Source organism: Euphorbia lathyris, chromosome 2, assembly GCF_963576675.1.
Source record: "Euphorbia lathyris chromosome 2, ddEupLath1.1, whole genome shotgun sequence".
NCBI lineage: Eukaryota > Viridiplantae > Streptophyta > Magnoliopsida > Malpighiales > Euphorbiaceae > Euphorbia > Euphorbia lathyris.
In genome coordinates, this window is record NC_088911.1 from 41,024,314 (window position 1) to 41,037,233 (window position 12,920).

The following is a 12,920-nucleotide window of genomic DNA, read 5'->3' on the forward strand; positions in this document are numbered from 1 at the left end:
AAAGCACAAGATCAATTTGAAGTTCATGAGCCATTGCAAAATCGAAATTTTTCAAAGAGTGGATTAAATGGATCATTTCTCCAACATGATCAGAAACATTTTGGCTTTCTTTCATCTTCATCCTAAAGAGCTTACTTGATATCTTATATCTAATAGTCCTGCTGGTCTCACCATACAGGTCTTTTAAGCCCGATAAGATTTCATAAGATGTTGCTATATTCTCATAATGCTTCTGTAATTCATTATCCATAGAAGCAATAGTATAGCATTTGGCATGGGTATCATCATCTACCCATTTATCATATGCCTCATGTAAAGCCTTTTCTGCATCCTTTTTAGGGGATTCAGGCTTAGGCTTTAGAATTACATATAATAAACGTTGATGAGTTAACACAACCTTAAGGTTTCTCAGCCAGTCCACATAATTCGGCCCTGTGAGCCTATTACGGTCTAATATCGATTGGAGAGGTGTTGATAACATGTTTGGAATCAAAGAGTAACCGTAGAAAATAAAGATTGATAGTTAGTTATATATTTAAGGTGAATTAAACGAACCAATATGACATGGACTTTTATCATAATGGTTTCCCACTAATTTGGCGAATCCTATACTTCCAAATAGGAAACGATAATTCTTTGGAATGAATTACTAGTGGGTAAATCGAATTCTTATAAATTCTATTAGGTTCTCCCTCAACTTCACATTGGTATTCTTGGGATAACTAATAAATTCATAAGTTGACAACACTTGTCAATCACCTTGCATTATGCTGTGAAATTCAATTTAACACTTTTCTAGCTCCTAGTGTTTTAATCCTCAGTTTTCCTTTGACGTTCTTGGATTTCAACACTAGATAAATCCAACCCACTAGATCAGCAGATTATATTAAGCCCGAATTAACATTGTTCAGCTTCACATTGGCATTCTTACAATGTTAATTGCCTAATGTAACCCACAAATTAATTCAATGGGAATTAACTTTCACACTAATCACACAAACTATTTGTGTATTAATGCACCAGTGGAGAGCCTCGATACAATTCTTGTATCTTTATTAGGGATGCAACTGGGGCGGGGAATACTGGTACCCGTCGGGGCCCCGCCCCAATGGGGCGGGGATTCCCCGTCCCGTTTTTTGGCAGGGACGGGGATGGGGACCAATATGGTCCCCGTAGGCGGGTACGGGGCAGGGACGGGAAATGGTATCCCCGCCCCGCAGGGATCCCCGTACCCGTACCAATAATGCCCCGACGGGGATTCCCCGTTTAAACCCCGTTTAGATCTGAACCAGAAATCTGGACATATATAGTACAGCAGCAGCAGAAAGGCAACACAAAATTTTTATGGACGGTGAAGGAAATGAAAGCTTAGTGATCGGAGTAATAGATCTAACTAAAGAAAACAGAATGCATACCATTCAATCGGAAATCATTCGTGTTAGAAAATAAAGTGGCTGGGTGTCATAAAATATAATGTAATGAAATATGCAATAGAATCAAAATTGTAATATACTTGAATGGAATATGAATTTCACTACCATATTTAGTTTGTAAATTTAAAACATTGTTAAAATATAATTAATATCAGGCAAAAAGCATCCTGATACATTTTTATTTTTTATTTTTTTTGTTTCATGAAACCTTGATTTGTTTTATTAAAACACATTAAGTTTTTAACTTTTAATTTAGGTCACATTAAGTCTCTAATGAGAAAAAAAATCAACTTTAAACATAAAATTCAGCTAAATAGGTAAACGGGGATTCCCCGTACCCGCGGGGATCCCCGTGGGGCGGGGACGGGGACAGTTTTTGTCCCCATTTAGTTGGCGGGGACGGGGACGGGGAATCCCCGTTTAGACGGGGACGGGGAATCCCCGTTTAGGCGGGGACGGGGATGGGAAACCAAATCCCCGCCCCGCCCCGTTTACATCCCTAATCTTTATCGGATTTAATATTTATTTGGAAGATTTCCGGTCTTGCAGTTAAATTAAATTTAACTTAAGGTCTCACTTTGCACATTAACCAATTTCAATTTCTAACATGCACTTTTGCATAAAAGAAATTTATCTTGAATTAACACTTAATTCAATTTATTAGTTAATGTTTGCACATTATCCAATAACATGCCTTGTGGTGTAAACTTAGCATTCATCTAGTCTTATTGGTATAATTATGGATTGGATAAAATTGAACATGTAATTAATAAAATTACATATTTTTTATGTAGTAAAATCAAACTTGATTTTATTACATAATTGACCCTTTTCGTACAATTGACCATCAATTGTTCCTAAATGTAACACTTACATTTAAGGCCAATATATAATTTTAATGACATTTCAATTTTATAACATTAGACAACATATAAACTAGACAACTAAAAATTGCCTACAGTGTGCCCGCGCCATAAATTCTACAATCTGTCAATTTCGCTGTTTCTTCAATTTTGCTCCAAAATTACAACAAGAGCAAAATAATAAAAGCAAAGCCCCAACAATCCATAATTATATCAATCAAGAGAACACAACATCAATTAACTATAAAAGAACTTAGATGGCTCTGATACCACTTGAAGGATTTGAAGCGGAAGCATGTTGGTATTTAGGAACGAATTTCAAAAATTTCCCCTAAACAAACAATCAGTGTGATTCAATCACTCTGATAAACAGTCAAACACCCGATGTCTGACATCAAATCCTTAACCAAGATCATTAAGTTCTTCAATAATCAAATTGATATTTATACTACGAGATTGGAAAAATACCTCTTGTAGATTCCAATCCGGTATTAAAGCTTCTCTAGTGGTGAAGCCTCTAGTCAGTCCACTAAGTCGATTAGATCAAGTCTCGAAGAAACTGATTAATCTTGCTCAAATATTTAACGAACCCACACAATCAAAATCCTTTTGATTGATATATATATATATATATATATATAGGAGAGGGCTCTTGTGAGAACCCTTTCCTAGGTGAGAACTCACCTTAGGTGAGAACCACCCAAAACTACGTAGTTTTGGGTAAGAAAATTTAAAAAAAAAACACTACTATCTAGGGGGATCAAACCTGGGACCCTACATCTATACTTTACACTACTTACCATTGAGCCAATTGTCTTTCTTGTGTACTATGTGTCGCGCTGCTTAATATATTACGACCCTTTTAGCTTCCATTGTTTAATATTTGATGCATGCACTTATTAATATCAATTAAATGTGCATAATAATAAATTATTAATAAAAAAATAAATATGCATAATAATGAATTATTAATAGAAAAAAAATGTAAAAACATGCTCTAATTTCTTATTTATTTAATTCCTCTATATTTTTGTAATTTATATTTTAAAATGTTAAGGACGATTTTCTAAATATTGTTACATATATTCTAAACTTTATAATTTGTGTTCTAAAAATTAAGTATAATTTTTTAAAAAATAGTAAATATATGGACCATTTTTACATTTGTTCTATAATATAATTTATAACACTCATATTCTAAATAACATAATGTATGTTCTAAAAAACATAACGCATGTTCTAAAGTTTATATTTTGTGTTCCAAAAATTAAGTATAATGTTCTAAAAAAATCAGTAGATATCTCGATCGGTTTTTCATTTGTTCTATAATATAATTTATAACTCATGTTCGAAAAAACATAACACGTGTTCTAAAAAACATAACGTATGTTCTAAAAAATATGTCGTACGTTCTAAACTTCATAGTTCGTGTTTTAAAAGTTAAAATATATGTTATAACGTATGTTTTAAAAAAATATATAGTTTGTGTTCCAAAAATTAAGTATAATGTTCTAAAAAAATCAGTAGATATTTCGATCGTTTTTTCACTTGTTCTATAATATAATTTATAACTCATGTTCGAAAAAACATAACACGTGTTCTAAAAAACATAACGTATGTTCTAAAAAATATGTCGTACGTTCTAACTTCATAGTTCGTGCTTTAAAAGTTAAAATATATGTTATAACGTATGTTTTAAAAAATATATAGTTTGTGTTCTAAAAATTAAGTATAATGTTCTAAAAAATCAGTAGATATCTGGATCGTTTTTTCATTTGTTCTATAATATAATTTATAACTCATGTTCGAAAAAACATAACACATGTTCTAAAAAACATAACGTATGTTCTAAAAAATATGTCGTACGTTCTAAACTTCATAGTTCGTGTTTTAAAAGTTAAAATATATGTCCTAACGTATGTTTAAAAAAATATATTTTCCTATGTAACATAAATTATAAAAATATAAAGGAATTAAATAAATAAGAAATTAGAGCATGTTCTTGGATTTTTTTTTTATTAATAATTCATTATTATGCACATTTCTCTTTTTTTCTATTAATAATTCATTATTATGCACATTTCCTTTTTTCTATTAATAATTCATTATTATGCATATTTAATCGATATTAATAAGTGCATGCGTCAAATATTAAACAAAAAAAAAACAATAGAAGCTAAAAGGGAGATGGTATATTAATCAGCGTGCCTTAACCACAAGCGTAGTATGGATCTGTGTGGGCTTTCAGACCTGGGTGCTGCTGGCCACAAATTTACCTGGAAAAGAAATAGCTTGTTTGTGAGGTTGGATAAGGTGTATGCTAATGTTGCGGCTATCTGTAGATTTCCTGAGGTCAAGGTGCTGAATCTCCCCTTCCGTCACTCTGACCATTGCCCTATCCTCATTAATTTGGTCAAAGGTAACCGGCTGAAAGGTAACAGACCCTTTAGATATCTTGTGGCTTGGGATTCTCATCCCGACTTTAGGAATTTCGTGAAAACCAATTGGCATCCCCACTCTGATGTTCTCCTCGCTGCTGAGGAATTCAGAAGGAAGGTGGTTGTTTGGAATAAAAACATCTTTGGCCATATTATCAGGAGGAAGAATAAACTCTTGAGGAGGATGAAGGCGTTCAGCGTTGCTTGGAGGCTCGTTTCGACCATAGGTTAAATGGTCACCTTAGAGCTCTCCAGAACGAGTTGGAAGCTGTGCTTAGACAGGAAGAGCTTCTTTGGTTCCAGAAGTCTAGGAAGGCCTGGATTCAAGACGGGGATTGGAATACCAGGTTTTTTCATCTCTCTACGATCATTAGGAGACAGAGGAATAGGATTGATGCTATCAAGGACGCTAGTGGCGAGTGGATTTTTGAGGAGGAAGACATTCGTCGCTCAGCCCTTGATTTCTACAAGGACCTGTTTAGAGAGGAAGCTGTGGACTTGGAGAGTGCCCACTCTGGTATTTCCTTTCCTCGTTTGGGGGAGGAGGCTATTAAAGATGCTTTCCATCCTATTGACTTTAAAGAGATTGATCTGGCCTTCTCTAGCATAGGGTCCACTAAGGCTCCTGGGATTGATGGTATCCCCGTTAGTTTCTATCATAAACACTGGGATACTGTTAAGGAGGGCATATACAGTTTTGTGTTAGGTGTTTTTGGTGGCTCTAACGATATCAGGTCGGTTAATAAAACCCTCATTGTCTTGATTCCTAAGGTTGTTAAGCCTTCCTCCTTCCTCCAGATGAGACCCATCAGTCTTTGTAATGTTTTGTATAAAGCTATTACTAAGATTGTGGCTAATAGAATCCGGAAGATCCTTCCGGATATAATTAGCCAGAACCAAGGGAGCTTTGTTCCTGGTAGACAATTGATGGATAACGTTGTTATTGCCCAGGAGGTTGTCCATTCTATGAAGATTAAGAAAGGTAAGAAAGGGATTGTGGCCCTCAAACTGGATCTGGAGAAAGCCTATGATAGATTGAACTGGAGCTTTCTTCTGGATAGTTTAGCCAAAGCTGGCATCCCGGAGAACTGGAGGATTTTGATTGAGAAGTGTATCTCCTCTCCTATTTTCCAGGTCATGATCAATGGGGACATGTCGGATGAGTTTTCTCCCTCCAGAGGAATTCGTCAAGGAGATCCTATGAGTCCCTTCCTCTTTGTTATTGCCATGGAAAGACTGTCTCACCTGATCCAAGAGGCGGTGTGCAAAGGGACTCTCCACCCTGTTTCTATCAACAGACATTGCCCCCCTATTACCCATTTACTCTTTGCTGATGACGTCATGCTTTTCGTTGAGGGTAATGAGGAGCAAATTAAAACAGTTATGGATATCCTTGATTGTTTTTGCGAGGCTTCTGGCCAGAAGGTTAACATCCAAAAGTCCCGTATGCTTTGTTCCAAAAATATGGACAATAGCTTGTGCAGAAGACTAAGTGAGCTCTTTGGCATACCTCTGACGAACTCTTTGGGAAAGTATCTTGGGGTTCCTCTTCACAGTGACAGGGTTTCCAAAGCCTCTTTCAAGGATATTTTGGACAAAACTAATGGTTTGTGTGCTAGCTGGAAAGCTAATTCTCTTTCCCTTGCAGGTCGCCTTACCTTGATCCAGTCAGTTAACTGCGCTGCTCCGAACTACATCATGCAGGCCTGTAAGCTTCCTGAGCCTGTCCTTAGTGACCTGGATAAGATAAATCGGCGTTTCCCGTGGGGTGAGTCTGGAGATGGGAGAAAGGTTCACCTGGTCCCGTGGAAGGAAGCTTGCCAGCCTAAAAACAGGGGGTCTTGGTATTAGGCAGGCAAAGGACAATAATAAAGTCCTGTTAATGAATCTTCTTTGGAGAATGTGGCAATGCCCCTCCTCCTTTTGGGTCCGTCTCTTGTGCGGGAAGTATCGGAAAGATAGAATCTTTGGTGGCCCGAAGGAGAGGGTTGTTAGCTGTTCCTTCCTCTGGAAAGGGCTCAGTGCCGTGTTTGCTGAATTCTGTACGGGGATTGGCCTGGAGGTGGGTAATGGTAGATCTATTAGCTTCTGGTATGACACCTGGATTGGTGATAAACCGCTGATTGATGTGTGTAATGCCCCTCCGTCGGCTGATCTCCTTTCCTGGAAAATTGCTGATGTGGTGGACTCGGAGGGAGACTGGATCTGGTCAAAGTTCGACTCTTTCTTTAGTCTGGAGACCCTTCTTAACATTAGAGGAGTGAAGATTAGCAATCAAGAGGAGGATAAGGATAGACATTGCTGGGCCTTGACGAATAATGGTACTTATTCTTGTAAATCGGCCTATGAAGCTTTTACCCCTAATAGGGCTGATCCTCCCTTGGAGATTTGGAAGTCCATATGGTCCCTCAAGATCCCTTACCGTATCAGGAGCTTCCTTTGGCTGGGTATCAAAGACAGGCTCCTTATGAATGCGGATAGGCACAGAAGGCACTTGACTGAGTCTAATGCCTGTAGTAGATGCAGAGGCAATGTGGAAACCTTGTGCCATGCCTTGAGGGATTGCCCAAATAGTAAGAAGATCTGGGAAGGGATCCTCCCTCATCACATCCTCCCTTCCTTCATGGCCTTTTCTGAAGGGGACTGGTTCTCTCAAGGAGCCAAGGGGAACTTGCTGGCCAACATGGAGCACGGTGCCATCCTCTTTGCTATTACTTGTCACCAAATCTGGAAGTGGAGGAATGAAGAATTATTTGCGGGTAAGGCTGTCCTTATTCCTAATTTACTGTTTTTCTTCTCGAAGAAACTCTTTGTTATTACTAAAAGCTTTGAAAGAGATTCCCTTGTTCGCCCCTCCTCGGATAAAGAGATCCTGCTAGTTGGCTGGAGTAAGCCTAGAGAAGGGTTTGCTAAGTTGAATATTGATGGCTCATGCCTTAGCAATGGCAGAATTGCTGCTGGAGGAGTTCTTCGGGATGCTGGTGGCAATTGGATGGCGGGGTTTACCCATAACTTGGGGACGGGCTCCTCCTTTTCTGCGGAGCTCTGGGGTATCTTGTCAGGTATTAAACTCGCCATTCGCATGGGTGTTAAAAAGCTCTCGGTGGAATCTGATAATCTGGAGGCTATTAACAGGATTTCAGATAGCCAGGTTGTTTGTCTGAAGAGCCAGAATCTCATCAAAGCTATTTTAAGGCTTCGTCCTGCCTTTGAGTATCTTAATTTCTCCCATATTTTTAGGGAGCAAAACCGCGTGGCGGATCGCTTAGCAGCTGCTGGGCATAGGAGAATGTTAGGTGTTTCTACCCTCTCTGTTCCTCCTTCTTTTCTTTTGCCTTCTCTCCTAGAGGATATGATTGGGGTCAGCCTTCCTAGACTGATCCCAGTGTAGGTTTTTTGTTGGTTTTGTTTTTTTCCTTTCCTTTCTTACCCAAAAAAAAAAAAATCAGCGTGCGAAATAATATACAAAAAAAGCAATTGACTTAGTGGTAAACAACATGGAGTGTGGGTGAACATGTCCTAGGTTCGAACCCCCTAATAAGCAACAACATTTTTTCTTAATTTTCCTACTCAAAACTACGTAGTTTTGAGTGGTTCTCACCTAAGGTGAGTTCTCACTTAGGGGAGGGTTCTCACTTGAACCCTCCCCTATATATATATATAAGTTTTTGCGAAATGTTATCTCTAAAGATAACTTACAAAAACTATATATATATAATGTGAATGATGAGTGTCCTACTTCATCTTTCTTATATATATAATATAATAATATTATTATTATTATTAATAAATATAATAATAAAATAAATTTTATTATTAAATATTAATAATTAATTATATTATTTATTATTATAATAAATATATATAATATAATAATAATTAATTACTATTATATCCTTTAACAAAATCTTAGAGGCGTTAAATTAAAACACCTCTCAATTCCAACAATCAACACTTGACTATTGTATTTTAAAAAGCCATCAACTTAAATTGAGCAAGAATAATTATTTATAATTTCCTCATTTCAATTGAATATCAAACAATGTTAGAATGTTTTGTCAATCCCATTGACATATTCAATTGTGTCAATTAATTAATTAAAACACTTTTAATTAATCAATTTAACTAAAGCATGATATAAACAACTTGTATGTGTGTGACTTTCTAGGTTCATCTTTAACTGGCATTAGAGGCATAATAATAACACTTATTAATTATGTTAGGAATCCAATTCCGTGTACTATAAGTGTATCCTATATAAGCTCAGCTTATATATACTTATAGTCCTCTAAAGGTCATGATCTCCAGCTAACACACTGCGCCATGACGTCCCAATTAAAGAATGAAGTTACTTGAAGTAAATTCATAATTAAACTAATTATGAACCATCGATCATAATTTCCATGCACTAAAGTCCTTTCATTAAAAATCCCAATCTTGACTAGAGTCACAAAGTGTCAAGCTCTAAACGTCAAGATACTAAGAAATATTGATTAAGTCTTTGATAAAATAAGACTCTTATCAAAGAATCATTCTTTGATACTTATCTCATAAGATGAGTCTTATTGTCCTGACCAGGAACTCATTCCATCAAAAAACTAATCAATAACTATCTTAGGATTTATCTCTATTTACTTAGAGTAATGAATCCTCTATTAGCAAACTCTTGTTACACTACTCAACTAACTATAGCGATTCACTGCCGGATTACCAGAATTAAGATCACAGTACAAAGCAGGAACAAACTATAATTACCTGCGCAAGAACAACTAAGTTTCCTCAAGTCAAAGGATTATATGCACTATTATGACCTAGATAATAATTATGTTGACTAGGAGTAAACCTTTGTGCAATTATTATCTCACGTCACAGTTCGAACCATTCACCTCTTTGAATGTCCACATATTTATTCTGATATCAACATATCAAACAGAATGAGATTTTCTGTTTCTGATTAATATCTCATACTAATCGAGAAAATAAACAGAGGTGATAGTCTAAGGATAGATGAGTGTCCAATTCATTATCCACCGACTATGAACATTTAAGGTTATTATTTTACCAAAGAAATATATCTCATTATTATTAACTCTTAATAATATTATCTCTTTGTAAATAATCTTTGGACTAATATATATATTCATTAAGTAATTAAATAATACAAATAATTATACATTAATACATATATTATTAACTGCCATTTGGATACAAAATTCACACTGTATAATATACAAAAGGAATGGCCTAGGGCATACAACACTTACAATAACGCCAATCCAAATTGCTTAGAACCCGATCCAACCTGCAGGCTACACGAGTTCGGGGTGTTGAACCTCTAAACCATGTTAAATTCAAATTATAATTAAATTCGCAAAAAATAGTTACTAAAAGATAGCATTAAAATAAAAGTAAAATGATATTAAAAGCGAAAAACAAATTCAATATATCTTACGAATAAATTATTGTTTTATTTTGGTTGATACTAATTTAACCCTCTTCTTTTTTTAAAGCAAAACTGATATTGTACTAATGAGATATCGGCACTTTTACATCAGAAATAATAATAGAATGAATACGGGCAGGGATTGAGTCCCAAAACGAGGGGCTAGTCAAGTAGAAAACTCTCTTTACCAACACGTTTGCAACCTTATTGACATTACAAGGAATGAAGAATAACGTAAAGTCTAACAAGTTACTAGCTAAGACACGATATGACTCCATAATACTCCCAAACTCAGATATATTAGTTACGTTGGAATGGAAACTATCAACAATAGTTTTAGCGTCCATTTCCAGGCATATCCTTAACAGGTCAAGCGAGCGAATCCAACTCAAAGCCTACCTAAGTCTAATAGCTTCAACAATGGAAGCATTCGAGGCCCATTTTCGCACCCGAGTCTGACATGCACTTAAACGCCCAAGTGAATCACAACACACATGACCGAAACCAACCCGTCTCCCTTCAAATTCCACTGTCGCATCTATATTGACCTTGACCCATCCCACAGCAGGGAACAATCAGCATGTTCGAGCCACACAGCAAGGGTCAGACGCTCGAGGAAAACCAGCCCTCTGCAGAAAAATACGAGCCGCCTGATAATCGTGTAGCAGACATGGTTATTTCTCTGGTTCCGCATGCACCAAATAATCATACAGATTCGCTCGCACTCTGCATCCTCTTTGTGAATCACGAAGACATCAGACTACAACAACAACAACAACAACAAAGCCTTAGTCCCGAAATGATTCGGGGTCGGCTAACATGAACCATCATATAAAACCGTGAAAATCAAGTCGTGTCAGCGACACAGATTCGCTCCCTCCACTCCGTCCTATCCACTACCATATTTTCCTCAATTCCCAATAAACTCATATCACTCTCGATCACCCTCCTCCAAGTTTGCTTAGGTCTTCCCCTACCCCTCACCACTACATCCCTTTGCCACTCTTCGGTTCTCCTAACCGGCGCATCAAGCGCTCTACGTCTCACATGGCCAAACCACCTTAGTCGGTTTTCTCTCATTTTATTCTCAATAGATGTAACCCCTACTTTTGTCCTAATTATTTCATTACGCACCCGGTCCTTTCTCGTGTGACCACACATCCATCTCAACATACGCATCTCCGCCACCGACATCTTATGGATGTGGCAGTGTTTCACTGCCCAACACTCCGTACCATATAACAATGCTGGTCTAATTGCCGTCCGGTAGAATTTTCCCTTCAATCTATTAGGCATGCCGGGATCACAAAGGAAACCCGTAGCACTCTTCCACTTCGACCAACCAGCTTTAATCCTATGGGCAACATCTCCATCTACTTCTCCATCCGTTTGGATAATAGATCCTAAATACCGGAAGCAATCCGAGGCCTGAACAACTCTCCCATCTAGGGTGATTGTCCCTGCCTCCCTACTCCTACGGCCGCTAAACTTACACTCCAAATATTCTGTCTTACTTCGACTCAACTTAAAGCCTCTAGATTCTAGAGTTTGCCTTCATCAGACTATGAGAAAAATATTAAAAACAAAAGTTTTATCCGATAAAGTTATAAAGGTCTTTATATGGACTAAAAAATCTTGGCGCATGTGAATGAATATTTGTTGAAAGATGGTTATAAGAATGATCAAATTTGTCCATGTGTTTTCATAAAGAGATTGGGATCTGAATTTTTCACCATTTGTATTTGTATAAATGATTTGAATATTATTGGGACTCCTAAATAATAAAGAGATTCGAAAATTAGTAGATTGTTTAAAAAAAGGATTTTGAGATGAAAGATCTTAGAAAGAATTTTTTTATCTTGGCTTACAAATCGCTCACCTAGAAAAGAGAATTTTTATTCACCAATTGACTTACCTAGAAAAGATCCTTAGAAGATTTTACATGGATAAAGCACATCCATTGAGTAACCTAATGATTTTTGGATCACTTGATGTAAATAAAGATCCTTTCCGACCTCAGGAAGATCGGGAAGAGATTCTTGGTCCTGAAGTACCATATTTTAGTGTAAATAGGTGCACTAATATATATTGAAACAATACGAGGCCCGATATTATTTTTCTGTCAATTTATTATATAGCTCTGCACCTATACGGAGGCATTGGAATGATAATCATATATTGATATCTTCAATGAACCGTTGATTTGAGTTTGTTTATACATATGAATCTATACCTAAATTAGTTGGATATGCGCATCCAAGTTACTTATTTGATCCACATAAAACTCGATTCCAAACAAGTTATTTATTCATATATGAAAGTACAAATGTATCTTGAATCTATTCGAAGCAAACTATTACAACTAATTCTCCAAATCATACTTAGTTAATAGCTATTCATGAAGCAATCCGAGAATGTGTTTGACTACATTCATTAACCAAGCATATACGAGAATTATATGGTAGATCATTAGATAAACATAGGAGTGGGCAAAAAACCGAACAAATTGTTATCCGAATCGAAATTCAAAAATTCGAACAAAAAAATCTAGTTAACTGAATCGATGGACATAGTTTAGGTTTGTATATATTGATTTTAACGGTTAATAGTTTAGGTTTAGGTTTTGTATTTTAAAAAACCGACGGTTTTGGTAACCGAAGTATTTATATTATTATTATTATATACATATATATACAATTTTTACTTTACTTATTAATTAATGTGCTTTAAAAAAATACTTAAC